The 15376-nt window shown below is 40.5% G+C and overlaps 1 non-coding gene and 1 pseudogene across 1 annotated transcript; one reads left to right on the forward strand and one right to left on the reverse strand.

Moving 5' to 3' along the window:
* Positions 1–5828: 5828 nt before the first annotated feature.
* Positions 5829–5935, forward strand: LOC138840606 (U6 spliceosomal RNA). The gene has a single exon (XR_011376158.1). It is a non-coding gene; the product is annotated as a U6 spliceosomal RNA (small nuclear RNA).
* A 6713-nt stretch (positions 5936–12648) lies between these two features.
* Positions 12649–13972, reverse strand: LOC138839636 (translocation protein SEC62-like; annotated as a pseudogene).
* Positions 13973–15376: the final 1404 nt, after the last annotated feature.

Here is a 15376-nt window from a genome sequence, read left to right on the forward strand (position 1 = left end):
TCAAGGCTAGTACTCTACCACTTCAATTACAGCTCCACTTCTGGCTTTTTTGCTGGCTAATTGTAGATAAGAGTCTCACAGACCTTTCTGCCTGAGCTGTTCATCCTCAGAGCTCCGCCTTCTGAATAACCAGATTATAGGTGTGAGTCACTGGCATCCAGTTCCTCACATTTTGTATTAACATTTATATTGTATTAACATAATTAACATAATAAACATTATACTAACATAATATTAACACATTTTGTATTAGTTTTATAAGATGGTTTCCTTTTTGGCATGTCTATGTGTGCTGTCTTTCTACTGTTAACATGGCTGTATACCCCATGGTTCCTTCCTACCTCTTAAGCTGCTACACTAGGAATCTCAAGGTTCTATGCTGGAACTGTTCTTGTACTAAACCACCTGAGACTTTCAATTCCCACTGATATGAGTTAGTAGAAAAAGCAGAAGTCAGGGAATTGTACCTTATACAGCTTGCAGATGACAGGATAAGCTGATGCGCTAAAACTTGCCTGACAATGAAATAATAGGCAGGGGACTACAAAAGAATGAGGAAGATACTTGTTAAGTAAGAGTGAAAGAATGAGAAAATAAAGATGGGGACTAAGTATTTTGCATTACAATCTTATGTGAAACAGAAAGACAACCCACCAATCAGAATACTATCTTCAAGGACTCCAATTCCCCCTAATTAATCCAAGCCAAGATTGTTAGGAAAATGGAGGAGAACTAAAAGGAAAAACCCAGACTCCATTCTCAAGAGGCTAGGATTGTTTAATGACGTAGTGAGGGGCAACACATTTTCCCATGGGAATGGAGGTTTGAGCAAGGAAGTGGGGCCAGAGTGGGGCTTTTATGGATTTGAAGAAGGAGACAGAGGTTACTTGAGTTTAGTATAAGGGGGATGACTGCAGACATGGGCAGAGAATATGGTATTTCCTTATCCAAGGTCTCAGGCCTTTTTAATGTGCAAACAAGACCTGTTTGCACATTAAAAAGCCTGTTGGCTGGGCTGGGAAGGTGGCTCAATGGAAGAGTACTTGCCTTGCATGCATGAGGCCCTGGGTTCGATTCCTTAGCACCACATAAGCAGAAAAAGCCAGAAATGAGGCTATGGCTCAAGTGGTAGAGCACTAGCCTTGAGCTGAAGAGCTGAGGAACAGTACCTAGGCCCAGAGTTCAGGCCCCACGACTGACAAAAAAAAAGCCGGTTGGCTTTACCACTATACCTGTCAACAAAACAACAGTAACAACAACAAAATCTAACAGAAATTAATGAAATACAAAATAGAAACAAAAATCACTGAAACCAGAACTTGGTTCTTTGAAGAGATTAACAAAATGGAGATCTTTAATTACATTGATCAGTAATAAAGACTCAGATTGTAAAATTTGGGCAAAAGAGATCATTAGGGGTTGCTATGAACAAATAATAACGTAGATAGCATTCACACATTCCTAGAGCTCACTTGGTACCAAGCATGTACAAGCTGTCTTGCTTGTCTGTGAACCTATCAGATGGTAACAGGAATCACAATTGAGACTTCTTTCTAACCCTTTGGCTGACAGTATAAGATGCTAGTAAGGAGACAGAGGTTACTTGAGCTTAGTATAAGGTGGGGGAGTGTCTGTAGATGTGCACTGACAATAGGGTATCTACTACATGGTTTGGCCTTCCCAGGGTCCAGTTCTCTCTTCCAAACTCTTTATCACTTTCCTGGCCTCAGAGCTTGACTTCTGAGCCTTACAGGCTAGGCCTAAAAAGGAAATGCTTACAGGCAGGCTCATGTCCGATTGTCCTGCACAATCCATGCATACCTGAGGTAATAGGGTGGGGGTCAACCCTTCAAAGATGGGTTGAAGTGCTGTATTCTTGTGTCATGTCAATGGCATGTAGTCTCTCTCTTTGCCATATTTCTTTCTAATAAATGTTTCTATTACCTTCACTATGTTCACATCTTGCCTGAACTTTCCTGCCAGTCGCAAGAACCCCAGGTCAACTTAGCTGTCCTAAATGTTAAATTTTTATTTCCACAACAACTTTGGAAAGCAGTATGAAGGTTCCTCAAAAGATTACACATAGAGCTCCCTATGACCCAGCAATTCCACTTTTAGGCATTCACCCAAACGACCACAAACAAGGACATACTAAATCTACCAGTACAATTATGTTTATCGCAGCATTATTCACCATAGCTAAGATGGAACCAACCTAGATGCCCCTCAGTAGATTAATGGATCAAGAAAACGTGGTGTATATAATGGGATTGTATGCCTCCATCAGAAAGAATGACACCATCCTGTTTGTTAGGAAATGGAAAGACTTGAAAAAATATTAAATGAAGTAAGCCAGGCCCAAAGAAATATAGGTCGCATGGTTTCCCTTATCTGCAATAACTTGTATAAGTCTAGGACAAGCAGAAAAGGTCAAAAGCTATGTACATATGACCATATAAACTGATGCTAAGTGAAACGAACCCCAAGATATGGACACAAGAGAAGATATCTTTCTTGCTGTTCTTTTTAATGTACTTATAATGTACTATGTGATTTTTTTTTGTTTCTTTGTATGTTCTTCCCCCATGGTATAACCCTTGTTGTCACTGTATTTGATTTTGGTGTCCTGCATCTTGTATATACATTTTTCTAATTTGGGGAGGGGAAGAGAAATATCAGAATGCTGAAATAAAGATACAGGATGACCCATTGCAACAATGAGATGTGTCAGACACTATGTTAAAAATGAACTTTACAACTTTGTGGGGGGGGGAGGGAGGAGTTTGGGAGGTGGGGAGGAAAGGGATCATAGGGAAAAAACAAAGGAAGGGGTAACAATGCTCAGTGGAAATGAACTCATTGCCTTGCTCATGTACCTGTAACCCCTTACACAGCATCTTTACAATAAAAATATATATTAAAAATAAAAAATTTATTTCCAAATTTCTCTCCCCAAACTCTGGTTGGTCTCATTTCCAATTCTGTCTCAGCAGTCCACCTGGATGCCCTCCAGGAACCTTAACTTTTTATATTTATTTTAAGCAAAATTGTTTATAATCTTCTAACACTCTGCTACTGGATGGAAACTCATAGATTTTGTTTTGAATAAAACTGTCACTACTTACCAAGATGCCAGAATTAGAAGGCTCAGTCATCTCTATGCATCCTTCCCTCTTTTCAGGACCACACCTCATCAATTACCTTGGCCCATGAGTACCATTAGGCCTTGTCTTAGATCTGCCTTCATTATTATTCATCACTTAGCAATTTACAGTGCTACCTCTCTAGCTTGCTGTCACCTGTCACCTCTTAATTGATCTGTCAGCTTCCACCCTCTACTGCCTCCAGGCCTTTATCAGTTGGCTCTTACACCTACAGGACTAGGCTCACCTCAGAAGGATTACACATCTCAGAAGAATTTTTTGTTTTTGTCAGTCCTGGGGCTTGAACACTGTCCCCGAGCTTCTTTTGTTCAAGGCTAGCACTCTACCATTTGAACCACAGCACTACTTCTGGCCATTTTTGTTTATGTGGTATTGAGGAATCGAAGCCAGGGCTTCATACACGCTAGGTAAGCAACTCTACCACTAAGCCACATCCCAGCCCAGAAGGATTTTTATAGTAGTACTAACCTTTCTTCTCAGCATGCCTTCTAAGGGGTTTCAGAGTTTGGCTTTCAGGAGCATCTTCTGTTTCTATTACCTTCTTCTTCTTCCCTCCATTCTGGCTCTGTTGCCACACAGAGTATTTGATACTGTGTGGTATAGCCAGGAGATTCTGACTTCCACAAAAGATGCTGATGTATTTAATGTGTGTAAATCTCAGCTCAGGTAATGTTCACTCTGCCTGAAATAACCTTTTTCTCACATGTTAGTCCGTGAGTTTTTAAGTTCCTATGAAAGTGCCCTTAATAAAACGAATGATTCACTTTTTGAGTTCTCATGAACTTTATGCATTAAACTTTGTGCATCAAAATATCTCTTACCTACTGTTGTGAGGCCACAATAATACTCCCACATGTAGATGTTTGTTTGATGTTTGGTTTGAGCTAGGGAATTTAATTCCTCTTGTACAGCTGGCACATTGAGCTGGGACTATTATACTACATCCAAGAATGATTTTAATTATTAGTTTTACTCCGGGTTGGAAAACATAAATATGTGAGAGACTTAATCACATTACCCAGAACAGTTTAATATTTTGGGGTTGTAGCAATCCTACTTTTGGACATTTATTCAAATTATCACAAACAAGGCCCTACTAAAGCTACCAGCACAACTATGTTTATTGCAGCATTTTTCACCATAGCTAAGCTATGGAACCAACCTAGATGCCCCTCAGTGGATGAATGGATCAAGAAAATGTGATATATATGTGTATATATATGTATATATATATATATATATATATATATATATATATGATGGAATTCTATGCTTCCATCAGAAATAATGATACTGCCCCATTTGTTAGGAAATGGAAAGACTTGGAAAAATCCTATTAAGTGAAGTAAGCCAGACCCAAAGAAATATAGGTCCCATGGTTTCCTTTATTTGCAATAACTAGCATATGTCTAGGATAATCTTACTGGACACTCAGAAGAGGTCAAAAGCTATTACATATGACCATATAAGCTGATGCTAAGCGAAATGAACCCCAAGATAGAGACACAAAAGGGTTTTTCTTTGTCCCTGTTGTTTTTAATGTACTATATGATATTTTTTGTTTCTTTTGTATGTTTTTTTCCCAATGTATAACCTCTATTTTCACTGTATTTGATTCCAGTGCCTTGCATCTTGTATATACAATTTTCTAATTTGGGGAGGGGAAGGGAAATAACAAAATGCTGAAAAAAAGATACAACCCATTTGTAACAGTGAGATGTACAAGACCCTATGTTGAAAACGAACTTTACAACTTCTCACGGGGGGCGGGGGGTGTCAGGGACTTAGGGAGGGAAGGGATAGTAAGGGAAAAACAAAGAAAGGGGTAACAATGCTCCATAGGTAATGCGCTCATTGACTTAATCATGTAACTGTAACCCCCTCTATACATTGTCGGTCATGGGGCTTGAACTCTGGGCCTGGGCGCTGTCCCTCAGCTCTTCAGCTCAAGGTGAGCATTCTACATAATTATAACCATAGGAAACAAGAAATTGGAGACTACTATAATTCTCACAAACTAATTAAAAAATCAAAGAGGAGTAAGGAGCCTTCATGGCAGAAGTGAATAGAAGCCAGAGGTGAACAGTATTTAAAAAGGAATCTGTACACCTGGGCTCTGGTGGCTCACACCTGTAATCCTAACTACTCATCTAAGGATGACAGTTCAAAGCCAGCCCAGGCAGGAAAGTCTGTGAGACTCTTATATCCAATTAACCTCTTAAAAATAGAAGTAGAACTGTGATGCATGTGGTAGAGCGCTAGCCTTGAGCAAGATAAGCTCAGAGATAGTGCATAGGCCCTGAGTTCAAGCCCCACAACCAACAACAGAACAACAAAAGAATCTGCCTATATTAGTGTTTTGTACTGTTTGTTCTATTTTGGTAAATAAATTGATGTAACTTGATGCCAAATTAAGTGATTTTTTTTTTTGGGGGGGGGGTCCGGTCATGGGGCCTGAACTCTGGGCCTGGGTGCTGTCCCTTAGCTCTTCAGCTCAAGGCTAGCGCTCTACCACTTGAGCCACAGCATCACTTCCAGCTTTTTTCTTTTTGCTTATGTGGTGCTGAGGAATTGAACCCAGGGCCTCAGGCATGCAAGGCAAACGCTCTACCACTGAGCCACCTTCCCAGCCTCAAATTAAGTGACTTTTAAAAACTTGTGCAAGTGCTCGCTTCGGCAGCACATATACTAAAATTGGAACGATACAGAGAAGATTAGCATGGCCCCTGCGCAAGGATGACACGCAAATTCGTGAATCGTTCTATATTTTTACATATTTATAAGATTATGTCTTTGTTGCCTTGTATGTCCCTCCCCCATGGTATAACCCCTGCTTTCACTATATATGAGGTTGGTGTATGTGGAGGGGAAGGGAAAAAACGAATTGTAAAAACAGGGATACAGGAAGACCCATTGCAACAATGAGATGTACAAGAACGAACTTTACAACTTTGGTGGGGGAAACGGGGGTGGGGGGGGAGGATACGAAGGGATGGGAAGGGGAAACAAAGTAGGAGGCTACAATGCTTGATAAGAAATGTGCTCATTATCTTACCCATGTAATTGTAACCCCTCTGTACAGTATTTTCACAATAAAAATATATAAAAATAAACAAAAAACTTGTGCAAACTAGAAATTAACAAGTTTAAACATTTCTCTTTCATTTCCTTTATTTTGCCTGCGCAGGGCTTAGCTTTATCACTCAAGGCTGGCTCTCTAACACTTGAACCCAGCTCCACTACTGGCTTTTTTGTGATTAATTGGAAGTGAGAGTCTTATGGATTTTTCTGCCTGGGCAAGCTTTGAACAGTGATCATCAGATGTCAGCCTCCTGAGTAGCGAGGATGACTAGTGTGAGCCACTGACAACTGGCTAGAAGTTGGAAATTTCCATTCTATGTATTGGTTATGCCTTTTTCGGCAGAAAGTTATTTTTCAGATTAGGTCTAAGTCTAGGTCTTCAGTTTTGTTTTTGTTTATTTTTGTCATGGGCCTACCTGAAGTGTGATAATCCTGTTTACAACTCTAGTGTAGCTAGACTCACAGGCATATATCACTATTCCCAGCCTGTTTGCTAAGATGGTGTCTTGGTAATTTTATCCAGGTTGGACCCAGAAGGGCTTCTAACTGTGATCGTACTGATCTTCATCTCCTAGGTAGCCAATATTACAGGCATGAGCTACCATGTTTGGCCTAGTTATGCTTTATACAATTGTTTCTAATGTTCTTTTATAAATGTCACTTCTTGATCAATGTATTTTTTTTTTTTTTTGGTCATGGGGCTTGAACTCTGGGCCTAGGCGCTGTCCCTCAGCTCTTCTGCTCAATGCAAGCGCTCTACCACTGGAGTCACAGCACCACTTCGGATTTCTGGTAGTTTATTGGAGATTACAGTCTCACAGGCTTTCCTGCCCAGACTGGCTTTGAACCACGATCCTCAGATCTCAGCCTCCTAAATAGTTAGGATTACAGGTGTGAGCCACCGGCGCCCAGCTGATCAGTGACTTTTTGTAAATAAACTCAAGATCTAGATGAAGGAGAAACAAAATAGAGGCAATTCTCTTTTAGTTACTTAGTTTACTTGTAGGTGTGGGAGTAGTTATCTATAGTCTATAAAATGTTGCCCTCTGCTGGAGTAAGTAAAGATGTACAATTCAACCCTTTAAAGTGTTATTTCAAATCAACACGATTATTCGTTTCAAAAAAGGTGATTACAAGATGACCACGTCATATAGGTAAATCTTACTCAACATTCTGTTTTGTTAAAGGTGTTCTTTCTCAGGTGGGCAAGTCAGATCAAGTACGATTCACAATGTTTTAGCAAGTAGCTAATTCCCAAGATTACTCGTCCTCTGCTTTTTAGCTCTTTTCAGTTAGCACTTAGCACAGAAGTATTAAATATTAAGACCATCTACTAAAAGTCAGGTGCCTATAGCTCACCCCTATAATCTTACCTACTCAAGAGACAGAGACATATGGAATCTTGGTAGAAAAGTCCATGAGACTCATCTTCAATTAACCAGAAAAATTTCCAAGCTGAAGAATTGGCTTAACTGGTAGAGCTACAGCCATGAGCAAGAAAGCTGAGCAAGTTTAAGGCCCTGAGTTCCAGCCCCAGTACTGGTACACACAGAAAAATCAGCTAATACAGAGCCGGGATTTAGGATTAGTGAGAATATCAACAGATCCTCTCTTCAAAAAAACAAACATAAAACCAGCAAGATGGCAAGAATCTTAGGAATCTGGAAGTTGCTCAGGAGCAAAAGGAGAGAAATTGACAGAACAAAACAGTTTCAGAAATAATGGCTTAAAATATCCCAAATTTGATGAAAAGCATTAATCTACATAAGGAATTTTAATAAATTATTTGCGGGATAACCACGGAGGTTTATGCCTAAAATATTATATCAAACCATTGAAATCCAAAGAAGAAATACTGAAAGCCACAAGAGAAAATAGCCCATCAAGTACCACATTCTATGTGAGGAAATCACAATAACTCCCTATCAGGGACAATGGAAGCCAGAAGACAATAAGACGACACACAGTGTGAGAAGAAAAAGATAACTCAGAATCCTATGCCCAGTGAAACTATCTTTCAAGGTAGAAGGCATAGTTCAGTGGTAGAGTGCTTGCCTAGCATATACAAGAGCCTGGGTTTCCATCTTTAGCACTGCAGAATACATACACTCTCTCTCTCTCTCTCTCTCTCTCTCTCTCTCTCTCTCTCTCTCTCTCTCTCTCTCTCTCTCTCTCTCTCTCTCTCTCTCTCTCTCTCTCTCTCTCTCTTTAAAAATATGGGCAGTGGCCAGGGAGAAAGGGGAGGATAGAGGGCAGGTGAATATGATCAAAGCATTCTTTATTTGCATATGGGAATATCACTGTGAGTCCCATTAATTTGTATGATTTTTGTTTTAACAAAACTATAGCATGTAAAAACAACAAAAACAAGATTAAAGGCAATAGAAATTTCCAAAGAAATTTCATAAATGTCCAATCAGAACATGAAATGATACTCAATATTAGCTGGGCACCAATGGCTCATGCTTATAATCCTATTTATGAAGCTGAGATATGAGGATCACTGTTTGAAGCCAGTCTGTGCAAAAAAGTCTGTGAAACTCTTAACTCCACTTACCCAGCAAAAAGCCAGAAGTGAAGGTGTTACTCAAGTGGTAGAGACCAGCAATAAAGCTGAGGGACAGCACCTAGGTCCTGAGTTCCAGCCCCAGTACTAGAAAACACACAAAAGTACTCAATATTGTTAACCTTTAGGAAAATAAATATCAAAATAGCAATCTGATGCCAATTTGTACCCACTAGGATGGTGAATGTTAGCAAGAATACAGACAGAAGGAGCTATAGAAGGAGCTAAACAAAGTGCTATTATAACGATATAGGAAATATTCTAGCAGTTCCTCAGAAAGTTGAATGCAGAGTTGACATTTGACTCATCAATTCCTCTAATACGTGTACATACAAGAGAAATGAAAACATGTCTAATACTACCATATCCAAGCTACTCAGAAGGCTGAGATCTAGAGGATCAAAGTTCAAAACCAACTTTAGGCAGAAGTCCCTAAGACTCTTATCTCCAAAATAACCATCAAAAAGCCAGCCCAGAGGCATGGTTTAAGTGGTAGAGTATCAGCCACGAGCAAGAAAGTTGAGTGAGAGTGTGAGGCCATGAATTCAAGCCCCATTACAGGCAGCAAAACCAACAACACATGTCCACATTACGAACATTTGTAGCAGTCTTATTGATTACTGTTTCCAAAACAACAGTAGTGTCCATCAACTGATGAATGGACAAGGCAAATGTACTTAAGCTGCTAATGAGATATTATAACATAGAAAATAACTGTTGCTACATTCTATACCATGGGTGAACACTGAAAACATTTTGCTAAGTGAAAGTAGCATCAATAAGCTGGAATGGGGAACAGTAGGTAGTTAAGCAAAAACATGCCCCCTAAATCTCTTACTCACATGTAATAGTCTCTTTTTTCACCAGTCACTCACTTGGTTGTGTTTTACTTTTTCCATGCTGAGGTTAGAACTCAGGAACTTACAGATGGTGGACAACCACTCTACTTTTGAACTATATTCCTCCCTCCTTTGGCAATTAAAAAAATTACTTTCCTAGATTGCCTAAACTATCCCGCTAGTTTTTGTTACATTACTATTGCTTCTATGGAGCCTCTAACTCTACATTTTTCCCTTGATAGTACTGGAATTTGAACTCAAAGCTTCATACTTGCTAGGCAGGTGCTCTATTGCTTAAACTGTGACCCCCAACCTTTTTTTGTCTGTTATGGGGCTCGAACTCTGGGCCTGGACACTGTCCCTCAGCTCTCCAGCTCAAGGCGAGCACTTGAGCCACAGCTCCACTTCCGGTTTTCTGGTGGTTTATTGGAGATGAGTTTCACGGCTTTTCCTGCCTGGGCTGGCTTTGAACCTTGATCCAAAGATCTCAGTCTCCTGAGCAGCTAAGATTATAGGCGTGAACCACCAGTGCCGGACCATTTTTTCTTTCACTGTGTTTTCTATGTGCCAGTTCTGGGGCTTAAACTCAGGGCATGGGTGCTGCCCCCAAGCTTTTGTGCTCAAGGCTAGTAATCTACCACTTGAGCCCATTTCATTTCTGACTTTCTGGTATTTAACTGGAGAGAAGAATCTCATGGACTTTCCTACCCAGCTGGAGGTATGATCCTCATACCTCATACCTCAGCCTTCTCAGTAGCTAGGATCACAGGCATGAGCCACTGGCTCCCAGTTTTCTCACTGCTGCTATAGCTGGGATAACAGGGGCACTCCATAATGACCATCTTCTTTGTTGAGTTAGACTCACTCTGTGCCCTGGCTCTCCTGGAACTACAATCCTCCAGATTTCTACCTCCTGAATAACTAGGATTACAGAGATGAGCCATTACTGCCTAGCCCCTACTTTACTATTTTGACAATGTTACACATTATAATCTTTACACAAATGATTTTACTTTACCTCTCTGTGGTAACAGTACATATCTGGTCCTGATGTTATGTCATTTCTCCAATAGAGTCTTTATTATTGTAGCCTTATTTATTTTGTAGGTCATGAAGCCTGAACTCTGGGCCTGGGCACTGTCTCTCAGCTCTTCAGCTCAAGGCTAGTGCTCTACTACTTGAGCCACAGTGCCACTTCCTGCTTTTTCTGCTTATGTGGTGCTGAGGAATTGAACCCAGGGCCTCATGCATGCAAGGCAAGCACTCTACCACTGAGCCAGTTTCCCAGTCCCGTAGCCTTATTTTTTGTGTGGGACTTGTACTGGGACATGAACTCGGGTCCTTGTACTCTCAGTCATCTTTTTCAACTCAAGGCTGATGCTCTACCACTTGAGCCACTGCTCCACTTCTGGCTTTTGCTGGTTAGAGATAAGAGTTTCTTAGATTTTTTTCTTCCCAGGCTGGCTTTGAACCTTGACCCTCAGATCTCAGCCTCCTGAGTAGCTAGGATTGTAGGCATGAACAACTGACATTTGGGTCACTTAAAAAATAGCATGTGGGGCTGGAAGGTGGCTCAGTGGTAGAGCACTTGCCTTGCATGCATGAGGCCCTGGGTTCAATTCCCCAGCACCACATAAGCAAAAAGAAAAAAGCCGGAAGTGGTGCTGTGGCTCAAGTGGTAGAGCGCTAGCCTTGAGCTGAAGAGCTGAGGGACAGCTCTCAGGCCCAGAGTTCAGGCCCCACGACCGGACCCCACAAAAATACCATGTATGAATTATGCAAAGGGAGAAGTTGCACTGTAATATTTTATTATATGCATATAATATTTACCCCCTGCCTTAGTCTTTTTTTTCCAGTCTGCTTCTGTTTAATAGGGATCAGTTTTTACTCATCTTCAAATACATGGAATGTTGGCACAAAACTGAAGCTGCTGTGGAAAGATCACAGATATCCTGTGGGTTATGGAAACTTCCATTCCTCTAAAAACATACCCTTACATGGTCTTTATATACTGTACAAATTTATGTTGAACTCTAAATAATAAGTAATAATTAAAATAAAATGTTTTATTTGTAAATTATGTACAGAATACACTTTACGTTATGACAAGGAGAGGGGAAGAAGGAAGAAGTATTTGTCTGCTGGAGATGACCATCTTTCTCTGAATCAAATGTACAATTCAGTTTAGATTTCCTATGTTGGAAAAGGAGAATTTGTAGTTTTGTTAAAAAATATTGTTGCAGCCGGGCACTGGTGGCTCACGCCTGTAATCCTAGCTACTCAGGAAGCTGAGATCTGAGGATCGCGGTTCAAAGCCAGCCCGGGCAGGAGAGACCGTGAGACTCCTATCTCCAATAAACCACCAGAAAACCGGAAGTGGCGCTGTAGCTCAAGTGGTAGAGCGCTCGCCTTGAGCTGAAGAGCTGAGGGACAGCTCCCAGGCCCAGAGTTCAAGCCCCACGACCGACAAAAAAAAAAAAAAAATATTGTTGCATCGTTATTAGTTGGTTTGGTTCCACAAAATGCTTTTAATCCCTGCTAACTCAGAATATTAGAAGAAACTTCTGGTATAATGTTATAAAGAGAAAAACTATCGAGAACAATGAGTTTAAGCATTTCATTCTAAGGAAACTGTGAAATGGCTACATAACTATGCATAATCTGACACATTGGAGTTACTTTATTCTTTTCAAAGTTATTTTGATTAATCTAACAGTAAAGACCCATATAACTATCAAAAATGGCCTTAATCTAAATGTCAATGTGGAAAATGCATCTTTGATATCTATCAAAATGAATGAGACCTATTTACTGTAAAATTATCAAATGGATAAAACTCATTAATGGCTGTAGACTGTACCAAGAATAGTACCAATATCCTATAAAACGAAGGACTGTCACTGCTTGAATGTCAAATACATGTCGGTAAATTGATTTAAAGAATTCTACAGTGTCATATGTACATTATGATGATCAGCCAATACAGAGAATCCAACCTCTTGCACTATTCAGTCCCCAAATTGGTCAGATTATGACTTTTCATGTGCAGCTTTAGGTGTGTCTCCATCGTTGTCTTCCTCCTCCTCTTCGCAATCCTCATCTGTTTGCTGTTCCAGCTCCTCCTTGGTGATCATTTCAAAATCATTCCCATTTCCACTACTGTGCTGGGACTGGTCATCTTCCCTCCTGTCACTGTCTGTGTCTGAATGTGGTTCTCCTCCTGAGCCTTCTGTTCCATGATTTCCTGGTCCTACTTTTCCTTCCTCATCTTCCTTTTTCTCACTGACTTTTCTTCACTGTCGGACTTCTGCTGCTTTTTATTCTCAGATTTCTCATCTTTCTTTAAGTCTGCTTTTGGTCCTTTGTATTCGTGTGTGTACAGAGGCCTGAAGGAGTCAATGAAGCCCACGTAGGCAGTCAGATTTGGCAAGAACCAAAAGTGGTGCCTTCCTCCAGTTATTAGCCAGATGATAAGAAACAGAATGCAACCAGCAACAGCAAGAAGAATGCTGGCTACAAAACAGCCTGCACCCACACTGAGGTAATAAACACCTAGTCTCATTTCTGCTGGCCAAAGAGGAAAGAGGGTGGCTGCTATTACTGCAATCACAAGAATTAATCCCATGACTAATGTTTTTTTTTTAATTTTTATTTTTTAAACCAGGGCTGAGAACCGAACTCAGGGCCTTGCGGGCGCCCTTCCGCTGGGCTAAACCCCCAGCCCCCCATGACAAATGTTTTAATGTGAACTGGGTCATAGATCCACACATAAACCTCATTTCCATCCAGAAAAACTTGATCATCATGGGGTTCAAGTTTGAATTTTTTCTTAGTTTCCTTCTTTTTGGGAGTTCCTGGAGTTTCCTCCTTTTTGGATTCTTCCTTTTCACCATCTTTTTCCTTTTTTGTCTTTTCTTCCTTTATATTTTCTTTCTTGCTCTTTTATCTTCTTTTCCACTTTCAGCTTTTCCTTTATCTTTTTCTTTCTTTATGTCCTTTTCATATTTCATTTTCATTACTTTTAGTGCCAGATGGAAAAACTGCTTCTTTAAAAGCCTGTTGCAATAGTCAACCACAGATTCCCTGGTTGTAAATAAAGCTTCCTCTCCTTTCTTGGCCTTTGCCCACTTTGAATCCGAAAGGCAGTCCACGGCTTTGGAAGTAATAAAATAATCAACTCGATGACCCATCATATTGGTGAATTTTGTTGGACAGTTGAATCGAAGATACTTGGCTACAGCCTTCTCTTCTTTAGATGGTTCACCAACTTCCTGGATCTGCTTCTTGTGTCACCTGCATTCCGCCATGTTGGCTGCTCCGCCCGGTTCCCCCCCCTCCCCCCCGCATTACTCTTATCCCCTCTCCTTTTTCCTTCCCCTTTGTCCCCAGTAGTTCCTTTTTTACTTTCAAGACCTCTTCCCCTTTACAGCTTCAATAAATGAGAGAAAATGTGATATTTGGTTTTATGGAGTGATCTTGCTCAATGTGATTTCTCCAGTTCCATCCATTTTTTAGCAAATGATATAATTTTATTCTTCTTTATGCTTGACTAAAACTCCATTGTATGCATAAGTTTTGTGTGAATATGCCCTCAATTTTCTTATTAATTTTTAAATTTTTAAACATTTAAAAATTTTTATTGTAAAGGTGATGAACAGGGGTCTACGGTTACAGTTACATAAGTTAGGTAATTTCATTTTAAACAATGTTGCCCCTTCCTTCATTTTCTCCCACTTACCACTCCTCACTCCACTCCCCCCTCCAAGTTGTAAAGTTCATTTCCAATATAGTGTCTAGTGAGTATCATTGTTGCATTAGTTCATCCTTTGCCCTGCTGTTTCTGGGATTCTCTTTCCCTTCCAATGGTCAGATAAGCTTATATACAGGACAAGGGGCACACAAAACTAAAACAGAAAGAAAAAATAGAAATAACTACATGAAGGACATTATAAGAACCTCTTGTTTCCAATTCTTGGAGGTCATTTTGATACACTTCATTATATATGATACCATGTAATAGTGATTGGGCAATTGTGATCCCCTGCTAACAATACCATAGACATATTCTAGTTATTATGAATGAAGGAAGCCATGAAACATATATTTCTTTGGACATGGCTTGCCTTGCTTAATATAATTTTTTCTAGGTATTTCCATTTCCTTACGAATAGGGCAATGTCATTTTTTCTGATGGAAGTACAGAACTGTCGCTACCGCCTCGACCACCAAGGAAGACGTGACACCGAACTCTTCTTTCTGCAGTTTATTCAGGACCCTTTAGTAATCTTCTGACCCCAACCCCGGGGAGAATACCCGCTGGGTAGCCAACCCTGATACACCACGTGGGAACCACCAATAGGTTCAGGTGTGCGGAAGCAAGCCAGATTCTTTGCCTTAGCCATATAAGGAGTTGTTTGCCACAGAGAGCACTCGCCATCGGGAAGGCGGAGGGCGGAAGCCGGCGCCATCTTCCAGGTGCGGCCTCTCGCAGCTCTCTACAGTTCCCCCTTTTTTGTTTAAAGAACACAGATGAGAACAGAGGTCTGATCCCTGTTGTGCAATGCAAGGACTGCATACAAGCCTTCTCCCAGAGGGTACCTTCTCTAGGGATGACTCAGCCTGTCCATTGATTCGTTTTTCACAAGGACGGGAAAAGGCGAATCGAACCCATGTGCAATCAAACATGCTCTCCTCGAGGGCAAAACTCATGCCTCTCGACTGCAGTA

The sequence above is a fragment of the Dipodomys merriami genome, unplaced genomic scaffold (assembly GCF_024711535.1).
Source record: "Dipodomys merriami isolate MVZ:Mamm:240054 unplaced genomic scaffold, mDipMer1.0.p SCAF_3, whole genome shotgun sequence".
Lineage (NCBI taxonomy): Eukaryota > Metazoa > Chordata > Mammalia > Rodentia > Heteromyidae > Dipodomys > Dipodomys merriami.